The sequence below is a fragment of the Oncorhynchus masou genome, chromosome 11 (assembly GCF_036934945.1).
Source record: "Oncorhynchus masou masou isolate Uvic2021 chromosome 11, UVic_Omas_1.1, whole genome shotgun sequence".
Classification (NCBI taxonomy): domain Eukaryota; kingdom Metazoa; phylum Chordata; class Actinopteri; order Salmoniformes; family Salmonidae; genus Oncorhynchus; species Oncorhynchus masou.
In genome coordinates this window covers 4,001,893-4,017,835 of record NC_088222.1, presented here as the reverse complement: position 1 = coordinate 4,017,835, position 15,943 = coordinate 4,001,893, and the positions used below count along the sequence as shown (strand labels likewise).

The 15,943-nt window shown below is 45.5% G+C and overlaps 1 pseudogene; it reads right to left on the bottom strand.

Annotated features, from left to right (window-relative positions):
* Nucleotides 1–530: 530 nt before the first annotated feature.
* LOC135548940 (solute carrier family 46 member 2-like) lies at nt 531–14,882 on the bottom strand (annotated as a pseudogene).
* Nucleotides 14,883–15,943: the final 1,061 nt, after the last annotated feature.

The following is a 15,943-nucleotide window of genomic DNA, read 5'->3' as shown; positions in this document are numbered from 1 at the left end:
TCTCTCTCTCCTCTAGTCCCCCAGTTGTTCCTCTCTCTCACCGTACAGTCCCCCAGGATCCTCTCGTCTAGTCCCCCAGGATCCTCTCGTCACCGTTGTAGTCCCCCAGGATCCTCTCTACTGTCCCCCCAGGATCCTGTTGTAACCTCAGTCCCCCAGGATCCTCTCTACTGTCCCCTGGATCCTCTCGTAACCGTCAGTCCCCCAGGATCCTCTCTTTCTACTGTTCTCCCCAGGATCCTCTGTTTAGTCCTCCAGGATCCTCTCGTAACGCCAGTCCCCCAGGATCCTCTCGTACCGTACAGTCCTCCAGGATCCTCTCGAACAACATAGTCCTCCAGGATCCTCTCGTAACCGGATGTCCTCCAGGATCCTATCTTTACCTCAAATAGGATCCTCTTAATATCCTCCAGGATCCAATAAAGAAAAGTCCTCCAGGATCCTCTCGTCACTCGTCAGTCCCCCAGGATCCTCAATAGTCCCCCAGGATCCTCTATTAACCGTCAGTCCCCCAGGATCCTCAAGTTAATTCAGCTCAGCCCACCAGCTCTGCAGCCCACCACGCTGGAGGAGAGAAACATGGAACTGGCAGAGGAAATGTGGTGACGCTCTACAGAATCCTTATTTTTCATTAGTGCCTGTATCAGCCCTGTATGGAAATGTTGATTTCAACCCCGGCCTGGTGCCGTGTTCAAAACAGCTGGGAACGGGAACTACCACTTCAGTGAGTTCAAGGCAAGTGGAAACTCAGGGTAAAAAAACGGTGGCTAGGACTGATGATGTCACATCTTACCTGACAGGTATGGTGGCTAGGACTGATGATGTCATATCTTACCTGACGGTAACGGTGGCCAGGACTGATGATGTCACATCTTACCTGACAGGTATGGTGGCTAGGACTGATGATGTCACATCTTACCTGACAGGTATGGTGGCCCCCAGGACTGATGATGTCACATCTTACCTGACAGGTATGGTGGCTAGGATGATGATGTCACATCTTACCTGACAGGTATGGTGGCCAGGACTGATCTCGTCACATCTTACCTGACAGGTATGGTCTAGACTGATGATGTCACATCTTACCTGACAGGTATGGTCCCTAGGACTGATGATGTCACATCTTACCTGACAGGTATGGTGGCTAGGACTGATGATGTCACATCTTACCCAGGATCCTGGCTAGGACTGATGATGTCATATCGTATCTGACTGGTATGGTGGCCAGGACTGATGATGTCACATCGATCTGACTGGTATGGTGGCTAGACTGATGATGTCACATCTTACCTGACAGGTCATGGTGGCTAGGACTGATGATGTCATATTGTATCTGACTGGTATGGTGGCCAGGACTGATGATGTCACATCGTCTCTGACTGGTTTGGTGGCCAGGACTGATGATGTCATATCGTCATCCCCACTGGTATGGTGGCCAGGACTGATGATGTCACATCGTATCTGACTGGTATGGTGGCCAGGACTGATGATGTCTAACGTCACCTGACAGGTCCCCCAGGACTGATGATGTCATAACGTCAGTCCTCCAGGTATGGTGGCTAGGACTGATGATGTCATATCGGATCCTGACTGGTATGGTGGCCAGGACTGATGATCCACATCGTATCTGACTGGTATGGTGGCCAGGACTGATGATGTCTAACGTACCTGACAGGTATGGTGGCCAGGACTGATCCTGTCATAACGTCACCTGACAGGTATGGTGGCTAGGACTGATGATGTCATATCAGCTCTGACTGGTACGCTGGAGGACTGATGATGTCACATCGTACAGACTGGAATGGTGGCCAGACTGATGATGTCATATCGGGTCTGACTGGTATGGTGGCAGGACTGATGATGTCACATCGTAACAACTGGTATGGTGGCCAGGACTGATGATGTCACATCGTATCTGACTGGTGGTGGCCAGGACTGCTGATGTCATAACGTACCTGACAGGTATGTTGGCCAGGACTGATGATGTCATAACGTAGCTGACAGGTATGGTGGCCAGGACTGATGATGTCATAACTTACCTGACACGTATGGTGGCCAGGACTGATGATGTCATAACGCACCTGACAGGTATGTTGGCCAGGACTGATGATGTCATAACGTACCTGACAGGTATGGTTGCCAGGACTGATGATGTCATAACGTACCTGACAGGTATGGTGGCCAGGACTGATGATGTCATAACGTACCTGACAGGTATGGTGGCCAGGACGGTGATAATGCTGGACAGGGTGAAGACGAACCCGGGGAACCAGTCCAGCGTAGCCTGGTACACCTTGGTGTAGATGGGAGTGTAGGCCAGGCTGGCGATCTTAAAGGACAGCTGCAGTGAGATGAGGGTGATCCCTGTGAAGCACAAATTACATGTCAATGGCCCCAAAAATGTCACCGCCTTTCAAAATGTGTTGCATTATGGGATACAAATTGTTTGACTGTTGCCTTCTTGTGATCGAAGGTCATGTTCACTGCTTCTGCGTTTTGGCGGCTGCACCGTGCAGCAGTGGCTCGTGGGAGGCGCTATTATCAAACCTTTTTTTTTGCGGGGTTCAACAGCGCGAACGTGACCAAGACAGGAACCAACTTTGCCTCAATTAGAGGCTCAGATGAAACCAAGTTTGAAGTCTTTGGCCTGAATGCCAAGCGTCACGTCTGGAGGAAACCTGGTACCATCTCTATGGTGAAGCATAGTGGTGGCAGCATCATGCTGTGGGGATGTTTTTCAGAGGCAGGGACTGGGAGACTAGTCAGGATCGAGGAAAGATGAATGGAGCAAAGTACAGAGAGATACTTGATGAAAACCTGCTCTAGAGCGCTCAGGATCTCAGACTGGGGTGAAGTTTCACCTTCCAACAGGACAACGACCCTAAGCACACAGCCAAGACAACGCAGGAGTGGCTTCTGGATGTCCTTGAGTAGCCCAACCAGAGCCCAGAGGACTTGAACCTGATCGAACATCTCTGGAGAGACCTGAAAATAGCTGTACAGTGATGCTCCCCATCCAACCTGACAGATCTTGAGAGGATCTGCAGAGAAGAGTGGGAGAACCTCCCCAAATACAGGTGTGCCAAACTTGTAGCGTCATACCCAGGAAGACTCAAGGTTGTAATCACTGCCAAAGGTGCTTCAACAAAGTACTGAGTAAAGGGTCTGAATACTTATGTAATATTGATATCATGGGGGTTAGAAACATGTTTATTTTGACATGTTAAAGAAAAAACTTTAATGGCAGTATTGCCATGTTGATCTGAGCCTTGTTGTTAGAACACCACAACAGCGTGCAACTTTCCACTGTCTTGTGGATGCACTAATCACTGCGTCCACTTTGTTTTCTGTGTTAGCTCCAATCTAATGTGTAGTCTACCTGCTCAAATCTAATGTGTAGTCTGCCTGCTCCAATCTAATGTGTAGTCTGCCTGCTCCAATCTAATGTGTAGTCTGCTAACCTAATGTGTAGTCTGCCTGCTCCAACCTAATGTGTAGTCTGCTAACCTAATGTGTAGTCTGCCTGCTCCAACCTAATGTGTAATCTGCTAACCTAATGTGTAGTCTGCCCACCAAAATCTGCTATACTTCTTTAGACCTGCCCTGACTGTGTGAAATTTGATGGCACTATCACAAAGACCTCAATATGACCTCCATGGAGGTCTTTGGTATTTTATGATCAGAAGTGTTGTCTGTATTATTGGTGGGGTTGATTTATTTGGGTAGATGACATTACAAAGTCATTTGGAAATATTTATTATTTATTTTATTCTGCCAGGAAATCTATTCAAATGTCCTGGTTGACTGCCTCCAATCGTATCAATGCTCCTTAAAGGGATCTGCTATTAGTGTACCAAGTTTGGTACTTGTATCAAAAAGGGAGGTATATTTGGTACTTACAAACTAGAATATAGAGGGTGCTACTGTTGGTCTGAGAATGGAGCAGCTTGGTTTATGTCAATGGGTAAAAGACATTTCCTATTTTCTCTCGTTTCCAAGTCTATTCAATTCTTAACAAACAGAAAGCCATCCTGTCTGTATAATTATCATGGAGAGGGTGATAATAACAGGCAGTCTCCATCTCAAATGGCACCCTATTGCCTAGGGTGTAAACTTAACCCATGTGGCTCTGGTCAAAAGTAGTGCACTATATAGGGAATAGGGTTCCATAGGGCTCTGGTCTAAAGTAGTGCACTATATAGGGAATAGGGTTCCATAGGGCTCTGGTCTAAAGTAGTGCACTATATATAGGGAATAGGGTTCCATAGGGCTCTGGTCTAAAGTAGTGCACTATATAGCGAATAGGGTTCCAAAGGGCTCTGGTCTAAAGTAGTGCACTATATAGGGAATAGGGTTCTATAGGGTTCTGGTCTAAAGTAGTGCACTATATATAGGGAATAGGGTTCCATAGGGCTCTGGTCTAAAGTAGTGCACTATATAGGGAATATGGTTCCATAGGGGATGGTCTAAAGTAGTGCACTATATAGGGAAGAGGGTTCCATAGGGCTCTGGATGAAAGTAGTGCTCTATATAGGGAATAGGTTCTATAGGGCTCTGGTCTAAAGTAGTGCACTAAATAGGAATAGGGTTCCATAGGGCTCTTCTAAAGTAGTGCACTATATAGGGAATAGGGTTCTATAGGGCTCTGGTCTAAAGTAGTCACTATATAGGGAATAGGGTTCTATAGGGCTCGTCTAAAGTAGTGCAGAACAGGGAATAGGGTTCCATAGGGCTCTGGTCTGTTTGCACTATATAGGGAATAGGGTTCCATAGGGCTCTGGTCAAAGTAGTGCACTATATAGGGAATAGGGTTCCATAGGGCTCTGGTCTAAAGTAGTGCACCTAATAGGGAATAGGGTTCCATAGGGCTCTGGTCTAAAGTAGTGCACTATATAGGGAATAGGGTTCCATAGGGCTCTGGTCTAAAGTAGTGCACTATATAGGGAATAGGGTTCCATAGGGCTCTGGTCTAAAGTAGTGCACTATATAGAATAGGGTTCCATAGGGCTCTACTAAAGTAGTGCACTATATAGGGAAGAGGGTTCCATAGGGTTCTGGTCTAAAGTAGTGACTATAATCTAGGGTTCCATGGGGCTCTGGTCTAAAGTAGTGCACTATATAGGGAATAGGGTTCCATAGGGCTCTGGTCTAAAGTAGTGCACTATATAGGGAATAGGGTTCCATAGGGCTCTGGTCTAAAGTAGTGCACTATATCGGGAATAGGGTTCCATAGGGCTCTGGTCTAAAGTAGTGCACTATATAGGGAATAGAGTTCCATAGGGCTCTGGTCTAAAGTAGTGCACTATATAGGGAATAGGGTTCCATAGGGCTCTGGTCTAAAGTAGTGCACTATATAGGGAATAGGGTTCCATAGGGCTCTGGTCTAAAGTAGTGCACTATACAGGGAATAGGGTTCCATAGGGCTCTGGGCTAAAGTAGTACACTATATAGGGAATAGGGTTCCATAGGGCTCTGGTCTAAAGTAGTGACACTAATCTAGGGAATAGGGTTCCATAGGGCTCTGGTCTAAAGTAGTGCACTATATAGGGAATAGGGTTCCATAGGGCTCTGGTCTAAAGTAGTGACACTATATAGGGAATAGGGTTCTATAGGGCTCTGGTCTAAAGTAGTGACTACATAGGGAATAGGGTTCCATAGGGCTCTCTCTAAAGTAGTGCACTATATAGGGAATAGGGTTCTATAGGGCTCTGGTCTAAAGTAGTGCACTATATAGGGAATAGGGTTCCATAGGGCTCTGGTCTAAAGTAGTGCACTATATAGGGAATAGGGTTCCATAGGGCTCTGGTCTAAAGTAGTGCACTATATAGGGAATAGGGTTCCATAGGGCTCTGGTCTAAAGTAGTGCACTATATAGGGAACAGGGTTCCATTGGGGATGGTGTGTTATAATTAAACCAGAACTGGATGAACAAGCTAATCCGTTGAAGACGACTGGCTAAAGATGGTGTCAGAAGGAAAGCACACCTCTTCATGCCGGTGGTGTTCAGCATCTTGACGTGTCCGCATGCCAGTTGTAACTTCCCCTTTTTAACCTCGTAACAGCAGAACAGGGAAGAGGATCACCGCCTGTTCTGTTTAAACCACATACTAACGACCGCGTGGTCATTGTTATTCCCCTCGTCAGAAAACAGGGTTGAGCCCCACATGGCACCTTAACCCCTATGAAAGGCTTAGTAGTGGACTATATTGGGACCTAATCTCGGTGAAACTAGAAATAAAATTTAGTGTGGTATACGTAGTGGTCCGACATGACACTAATTTACCCTACTGGTGGCACTAATCTACCCTACTGGTTTCCCCCTAACATGACACTAATCTACCCTACTGGTTTCCCCTAACATGACACTAATCTACCCTACTGGTTTCTCCCTAACATGACACTAATCTACCCTACTGTGACACTAATCTACCCTACTGGTTTCCCCTAACATGACACTAATCTACCCTACTGGTTTCCCCCTAACATGACACTAATCTACCCTACTGGTTTCTCCCTAACATGACACTAATCTACCCTACTGGTTTCCCCAAACATGACACGAATCGACCCTCCTGGTTTTCCCCTAACATGACCCTAATCTACCCTACTGGTTTCTCCCTAACATGACACTAATCTACACTACTGGTGACACTAATCTACCCTACTGGTTTCCACCTAACATGAGACTAATCTACCTTACTGGTGACACTAATCTACCCTACTGGTTTCCCCTAACATGACACTAATCTACCCTACTGGTTTCTCCCGAACATGACACTAATCTACCCTACTGGTTTCTCCCTAACATGACACTAATCTACCCTACTGGTTTCCCCCTAACATGACCCTAATCTAACCTACTGGTTTCTCCCTAACATGACACTATTCTACCCTACTGGTGACACTAATCTACCCTACTGGTTTCCCCTAACATGACACTAATCTACCCTACTGGTTTCTCTCTAACATGACACTAATCTACCATACTGGTTTCAACCTAACATGACACGAATCTACCCTACTGGTTTCTCCCCAACATGACACGAATCTACCCTACTGGTTTCCCCCTATCATGACCCTAATCTGACCTACAGGTTTATCGCTAACATGACACCATTCTACCCTACTGGTGACACTAATCTACCCTACTGGTTTCCCCTAACATGACACTAATCTACCATACTGGTTTCCCCTAACATGACACGAATCTACCCTACTGGTTTCTCCCTAACATGACACTAATCTACCCTACTGGTTTCCCCTAACATGACACTAATCTACACTACTGGTGACACTAATCTACCCTACTGGTTTCCCCTAACATGACACTAATCTACCCTTCTGGTTTCCCCTAACATGACACTAATCTACCCTACTGGTTTCCCCTAACATGACACTAATCTACCCTACTGGTTTCTCCCTAACATGACACTAATCTGCCCTACTGGTTTCTCCCTAACATGACACTAATCTACCCTACTGGTGACACTAATCTACCCTACTGGTTTCTCCGTAACATGACACTATTCTACCGTACTGGTTTCTCCCTAACATGACACTAATCTACCCTACTGGTTTCTCCCTAACATGACACTAATCTACACTACTGGTTTCCCCTAACATGACACTAATCTACCCTGCTGGTTTCTCCCTAACATGACACTAATCTACACTACTGGTGACACTAATCTACCCTACTGGTTTCCCCTAACATGACACTAATCTACCCTACTGGTTTCCCCCGAACATGACACTAATCTACCCTACTGGTTTCTCCCTAACATGACACGGATCTACCCTACTGGTTTCCCCTAACATGACACTAATCTACCCTACTGTGACACTAATCTACCCTACTGGTTTCTACCTAACATGACACGAATCTACCTTACTGGTTTCCCCCTAACATGACCCTAATATACCCTACTGGTTTCTCCCTAACATGACACTAATCTACCCTACTGGTTTCACATAACATGTCACTAATCTACCCTACTGGTTTCTACCTAACATGACACTAATCTACCCTACTGGTGACACTAATCTGCCCTACTGGTTTCCCCCTAACATGACACTAATCTACCCTACTGGTTTCTCCCTAACATGACACTAATCTACCCTACTGGTGACACTAATCTGCCCTACTGGTTTCCCCTAACATGACACTAATCTACCCTACTGGTTTCTCCCTAACATGACACTAATCTACCCTACTGGTTTCACATAACATGTCACTAATCTACCCTACTGGTTTCCCCTAACATGACACTAATCTACCCTACTGGTTTCTCCCTAACATGACACTAATCTACCCTACTGGTGACACTAATCTGCCCTACTGGTTTCCCCCTAACATGACACTAATCTACCCTACTGGTTTCTCCCTAACATGACACTAATCTACCCTACTGGTGACACTAATCTGCCCTACTGCTTTCTCCCTAACATGACACTAATCTACCCTACTGGTGACACTAATCTGCCCTACTGCTTTCTCCCTAACATGACACTAATTTACACTACTGGTTTCTCCTTAACATGACACTAATATACCCTACTGGTTTCTCCCTAACATGACACTAATCTACACTACTGGTGACACTAATCTACCCTACTGGTTTCCCCTAACATGACACTAATCTACCCTACTGGTTTCCCCCGAACATGACACTAATCTACCCTACTGGTTTCTCCCTAACATGACACGGATCTACCCTACTGGTTTCCCCCTAACATGACACTAATCTACCCTACTGTGACACTAATCTACCCTACTGGTTTCTACCTAACATGACACGAATCTACCTTACTGGTTTCCCCTAACATGACCCTAATATACCCTACTGGTTTCTCCCTAACATGACACTAATCTACCCTACTGGTTTCACATAACATGTCACTAATCTACCCTACTGGTTTCTACCTAACATGACACTAATCTACCCTACTGGTGACACTAATCTGCCCTACTGGTTTCCCCTAACATGACACTAATCTACCCTACTGGTTTCTCCCTAACATGACACTAATCTACCCTACTGGTTTCACATAACATGTCACTAATCTACCCTACTGGTTTCCCCTAACATGACACTAATCTACCCTACTGGTTTCTCCCTAACATGACACTAATCTACCCTACTGGTGACACTAATCTGCCCTACTGGTTTCCCCCTAACATGACACTAATCTACCCTACTGGTTTCTCCCTAACATGACACTAATCTACCCTACTGGTGACACTAATCTGCCCTACTGCTTTCTCCCTAACATGACACTAATCTACCCTACTGGTGACACTAATCTGCCCTACTGCTTTCTCCCTAACATGACACTAATTTACACTACTGGTTTCTCCCTAACATGACACTAATATACCCTACTGGTTTCTCCCTAACATGACACTAATCTACCCTACTGGTGACACTAATCTGCCCTACTGGTTTCTCCCTAACATGACACTAATCTACCGTACCGGTTTCTCCCTAACATGACACTAATCTACCCTACTGGTGACACTAATCTGCCCTACTGGTTTCCCCCTAACATGACACTAATCCACCCTACTGGTTTCCCCCTAACATGACACTATTCTACCCTACTGGTTTCCCCTAACATGACACTAATCTACCCTACTGGTTTCTCCCTAACATGACACTAATCTACCCTACTGGTTTCTCCCTAACATGACACTAATCTACCCTACTGGTTTCTCCCTAACATGACACTAATCTACCCTACTGGTTTCTCCCTAACATGACACTAATCTACCCTACTGGTTTCTCCCTAACATGACACTAATCTACCAAACTGGTTTCTGCCTAACATGACACTAATCTACACTACTGGTTTCCCCTAACATGACACGAATCTACCCTACTGGTGACACTTATCTACCCTACTGGTTTACATTTTACATTTACATTTAAGTCATTTAGCAGACGCTCTTATCCAGAGCGACTTACAAATTGGTGAATTCGCCTTCTGACATCAGTGGAACAGCCACTTTACAATAGTGCATCTAAATCATTTAAGGGGGGGTGAGAAGGATTGCTTTATCCTATCCTAGGTATTCCTTGAAGAGGTGGGGTTTCAGGTGTCTCCGGAAGGAGGTGATTGACTCCGCTGTCCTGGCGTCGTGAGGGAGTTTGTTCCACCATTGGGGGGCCAGAGCAGCGAACAGTTTTGACTGGGCTGAGCGGGATCTGTACTTCCTCAGTGGTAGGGAGGCGAGCAGGCCAGAGGTGAATGAACGCAGTGCCCTTGTTTGGGTGTAGGGCCTGATCAGAGCCTGGAGGTACTGCGGTGCCGTTCCCCTCACAGCTCCGTAGGCAAGCACCATGGTCTTGTAGCGGATGCGAGCTTCAACTGGAAGCCAGTGGAGAGAGCGGAGGAGCGGGGTGACGTGAGAGAACTTGGGAAGGTTGAACACCAGACGGGCTGCGGCGTTCTGGATGAGTTGTAGGAGTTGGTTTCCCCCTAACATGACACGAATCTACCCTACTGGTTTCCCCTAACATGACACGAATCTACCCTACTGGTGACACTAATCTACCCTACTGGTTTCCCCTAACATGACACAAATCTACCCTACTGGTTTCTACCTAACATGACACTAATCTACCCTACTGGTTTCTCCCAAACATGACACTAATATACCGTACTGGTTTCCCCCTAACATGACACTAATCTACCCTACTGGTTTCCCCCTAACATGACACTAATCTACCCTACAGGTGACACTAATCTACTCTACTGGTTTCTCCCTAACATGACACTAATCTACCCTACTGGTGACACTAATATACCCTTATGGTTTCTCCCGAACATGACACTAATCTACCCTACTGGTTTCACCCTAACATGACACTAATCTACCCTACTGGTTTCCCCTAACATGACCCTAATCTAACCTACAGGTTTCTCCCTAAAATGACACTATTCTACCCTACTGGTGACACTAATCTACCCTACTGGTTTCCCCCTAACATGACACTAATCTACCCTACTGGTTTCTCTCTAACATGACACGAATCTACCCTACTGGTTTCTCCCTAACATGACACTAATCTACCCTACTGGTTTCCCCTAACATGCCACTAATCTACCCTACTGGTTTCTCCCTAACATGACACTAATCTACCCTACTGTTTTTACCCTAACATGACACTAATCTACCCTACTGGTTTCTCCCTAACATGACACTAATCTACCCTACTGTTTTCACCCTAACATGACACTAATCTACCCTACTGGTTTCCCTAACATGACCCTAATCTAACCTACAGGTTTCTCCAGGTTACCATACGGTTGTGATACAGCCTGGATTCGAACCAGGGTCTGTAATGACGCCTCCTTGTCCTCTATGTCATTTGCCAAATATGTGTGGCATATTATGAATGGAGTGGCAAGGACTGGTTTGTAAACACAAACAGGTCTAGATCTGGAATGTAAACACAAACAGGTCTAGATCTGGAATGTAAACACAAACAGGTCTAGATCTGGAATGTAAACACAAACAGGTCTAGATCTGGAATGTAAACACAAACAGGTCTAGATCTGGAATGTAAACACAAACAGGTCTAGATCTGGAATGTAAACACAAACAGGTCTTGATCTGGGATGTAAACACAAACAGGTCTAGATCTGGAATGTAAACACAAACCGGTCTAGATCTGGAATGTAAACACAAACAGGTCTTGATCTGGGATGTAAACACAAACAGGTCTAGATCTGGAATGTAAACACAAACCGGTCTAGATCTGGAATGTAAACACAAACAGGTCTAGATCTGGAATGTAAACACAAACAGGTCTTGAGCTGGGATGTAAACACAAACAGGTCTATATCTGGAATGTAAACACAAACAGGTCTAGATCTGGAATGTAAACACAAACAGGTCTTGATCTGGGATGTAAACACAAACCGGTCTAGATCTGGAATGTAAACACAAACAGGTCTAGATCTGGAATGTAAACACAAACCGGTCTAGATCTGGAATGTAAACACAAACAGGTCTAGATCCATGTAATCATATTCATTGTGATCTAAAAAGTTCAAACGGATCCTAAATCAGCACCGTTAACTTTGAGACGCTTGACACGCCCACTGTTATGGTTGAGAGACAGACATGAACTATAGGACTTACCATACGATGAGCCGTTCACCTGTTTAGACAGCAGAGCCCGGATGGTTGGCATGGGAATCAGAGCGAACAGGGTCAGGGCTCGAGCTGAAACAAAAATGTGAGGAAGGGTGTCAATACAAAAACAATTCAGGTGAAGAATTACAGACAAGATCAGGTGACCATTCCAGCAGAATATGTTTAGTGTCTATTGTGTCCTAGTCTATTCAGCCTCCAGGGTACCTCTCCCTGTAGTAACTACCTCTCCCTGTAGTAACTACCTCTCCCTGTAGTAACTACCTCCCTCACACACACACACTACCCTACCTCCCCCTACACACACACACACACACACACACACACACACACACACACACACACACACACACACACACACACACACACACACACACACACACTACCCCCTACACACACACACACACACACACACACACACACAATACCCTACCTCCCCCTTCCACACACTACCCTACCTCCCCCTCCACACACACACACGCACACATGCTACCCTACCTCCCCCCTCCACACACACACACACACACACACACACACACACACACACACACACACACACACACACACACACACACTACACTACCCTCCCCCCCCCACACACACACACACACACACACACACACACACACACACACACACACACACACACACACACACACACACTACCCTACCTCCCCCCCTCCACACACACACACACACACACACACACACACACACACACACACACACACACACACACACACACACACACACACACACACTACCCTCCCTCCCCCTCCACACCATTGATCTACACAACCTGTAAACCCTGTCAGAAACGAGAAGCCGAAACGTAGAGGAGGATGTCTGATTTAGTATATTTAAAAAGACAGCGTCACCTTGTTTATTTAAAAACAAGTCTTATCTTCTCACTGCTGCAGTAAAGTCACCCCACACCATGCTACATTGTGTTGGCCTGGAACTCCATTTAGTTTAGCCAGTCTCCTTCCTCATTCCAACTCAATGACAGAGTTACTGCAGGCGGAGACGTCCCTGCCTGCCTGCCTGCCTGAATACTGTACTAAATGTAATTGGCTACTGTAAATACATGTAATTACACTCTGATAAGGGCACTGTAAATAAAACATATTATTATCTTACCCAGATAGAACATGTACGTTGCCGTGACGAAGGCCATGAAGTAGATGCCGGCAGCGAAGGACACCATGCCGATGATGATGAGGGTGACGTCACTCACCCATCTGGACATTACCATGACACCCAGGAAGCTCGTCAGAAGACCACGAACCCGGCGGCGTTACCGTAACCTACCTGTTGATGTGTTTTGGTTTAACCAGAGCCCGATATTGCAAGAGTTAATTCTCACAAGTCACAACTCTGAAATAAGGTTTCTGTCCTAGATCTTTGTTTTGTGCTATCATTCCAACCCTTTGTCTAACATGTTTGGCATGACAGGGCAAGGAGTGGCATGATGGCACAAGCAGACTGGTAAAACCAGGCTACAAAATGCACATCTTGTTTGATTTAATCAGGACTAATCATGTAATATATATATATATATATTACACCAAAATAAAATATATTTGAATGTACCTGTGTAGCACTCCAGTTCAGGGGCTCCTTCATCTCAAAGGTCACCAGTATCTCCATCCCACCTCCGACGGCCACGCCATATAAAATACCGCTCGCGAAGAGAAGCAGAATGTTCAATATATTCCTGGAATTTCGCTCAGTGAAGAAGCCATTGGGCTCGTGCGCGCTTGTCGAGACACTTGGCATTAGAAAGAAGAAGGTTGTGTAGATAAGACACAAAAAGTAGAGGAAAACACTCAGGCTCACTAACAGAGTCCCCTGTTTAAAATCCACACTGTACAACTGGAAGAGGTGCCCGGACGCTAGACTACCCATGAGACCGGCTACTCCGTAGACCAGTTCGATATGCATCATGTGGAGAGAGCGGTCCTCCTCGGTGGAGGTGAGCGACACCAGGGCCATGACCCCGGCCCAGTAGGAGCAGAACCCGCCGCTGAGTCCGTGGACCACCACCCCGCCGAACATAGCCTGTATCGGGAGATCCATCACTATGACCAGGAGCAGGACCACTCTGGAGACCAGGTAGCCCACCAGAGGGATCACGATGGGGATCTTCCGGTACCCCAGGTCCCCTACCTTGGATGGATGAATGAATGAATTGTATTAGACATATTTAATGACACACACAAAGTTGCCATTTAAGTACGACAATAAGCTATATAAAAACGATCCAGGAATAAAACAATGTATCGATTTACCTTGGCTAATAGAATAGCGGGTAGGATCGGTACGAATTTGGCCAGCATATTATATATCATGTAGAAGTTGGACATAGCTTTCTGCCGGCTGTCTTCGGTGGGGGTGGGAGAGAGCGCGTCGGTCATGTTGGCGCATCTCTCCTTGACCACCATCTGCAAACCGGTGTCGAAAAACGCGCTGGCTATTTGGGCACATAAAACCACCGGCTCGATGCGTTTACGCATTTTCCCGAATGACAACATGATTAGTCCCGATAGAAACCGACAGGCAGACTATAAAAAAGAAATGGAGAGAGTACACTCTCAACGCCTAAACTAACCAAGGACTGTCACCTGTCCATGTCTGGGTGACTGTAGACATTTGCGCTTTACTGATCACGACATACCCTATCCAATACCCATTCATGTCTAGTTCCGTGTTTCAAACGGAGCCATGAGCTCACATAGTAGATTATGTACGTACATGATGACAAAAGACTGGGTGGGGCTGGGAGTGGTACGACAGCTTCTTAGGGAAGTTGGCTCAGAACAAATATTAAAACAAACCTAACTGCACAGTGTTCATTTTGGCATTCGTTTTTGTGATATAGTCTAGTCTTGGTCATTTTGACAAAAATATAATTCAATCACATGTTTTATCATTTGAATAATGACCAGTGGAGGAAAAAGTACCAGACTTGATTAAAAGTATAAATACCTTAATAGAAAGTTACTGAAGTAAAAGTGAAAGTCACCCAGTAAAATACTACTTGAGTAAAATTATTTGGTTTTAAATATCCATAAGTATCAAAAGTAAAAGTTTGAATACTTTCATATTCCTTATATTAAGTAAACAACACGGCCCCATTTGTATTTGATTTATTTATTGAAGGATAGCCAGGGACTCCAACACTCAGGCATCATTTACAAACATAGCATTTGTGTTGAGTGAGTCCTCCAGATCAGAGGCAGTAGGGATGACCAGGGATGTTCTCTGTTTAGTGAGTCCTCCAGATCAGAGGCAGTAGGGATGACCAGGGATGTTCTCTGTTTAGTGAGTCCTCCAGATCAGAGGCAGTAGGGATGACCAGGATGTTCTCTGTTTAGTGAGTCCTCCAGAACAGAGACAGTAGGGATGACCAGGATGTTCTCTGTTTAGTGAGTCCTCCAGATCAGAGGCAGTAGGGATGACCAGGGATGTTCTCTGTTTAGTGAGTCCTCCAGATCAGAGGCAGTAGGGATGACCAGGTAGGCTAGTTGAGAACACCTTTATTTAACCAAGTAGGCCAGTTGAGAACACCTTTATTTAACCAGGTAGACCAGTTGAGAACACCTTTATTTAACCAGGTAGGCTAGTTGAGAACACCTTTAAATAACCAGGTAGGCTAGTTGAGAACACCTTATTTAACCAGGTAGGCCAGTTGAGAACACCTTTATTTAACCAGGTAGGCTTGTTGAGAACACCTTTAAATAACCAGGTAGGCTAGTTGAGAACACCTTATTTAACCAGGTA